The sequence below is a fragment of the Sinocyclocheilus grahami genome, unplaced genomic scaffold (assembly GCF_001515645.1).
Source record: "Sinocyclocheilus grahami isolate Dianchi unplaced genomic scaffold, SAMN03320097.WGS_v1.1 scaffold39.1, whole genome shotgun sequence".
NCBI lineage: Eukaryota > Metazoa > Chordata > Actinopteri > Cypriniformes > Cyprinidae > Sinocyclocheilus > Sinocyclocheilus grahami.
In genome coordinates, this window is record NW_015505218.1 from 318,273 (window position 1) to 318,644 (window position 372).

Sequence of the window (372 nt, forward strand, 5' to 3'; positions counted from 1 at the left end):
CAGGATCAAAGGAAGCAAAGTTTCCTTACTTTAGCAAAGGAAAACCAGTCTCCTCTTAGCTTATATCGAAATCCTCCGACATTCTTCTTTACAAATCCTCGTTTTGTTTTGATCTCTCCGCTGCGCTTCCACAATCGTTGTTACTTCTGAGCGGTGCATGCGCAATGCTGACCTCATACGTCATCCGCAGTCATGTGTTCAACTCGGCTTTCCCTCTGAACCTAGATAGCATTCTCTTCTTATGTTGACAGCACAAAAAATGCATAATTGGGCCAAAACATAATGATGAACAACAGCATTAATCAAAAATATTTTGATGTAAATAGACATAAAAGGTTGCACAGTGACTTGAATTAGCAAATTCAAGTCACT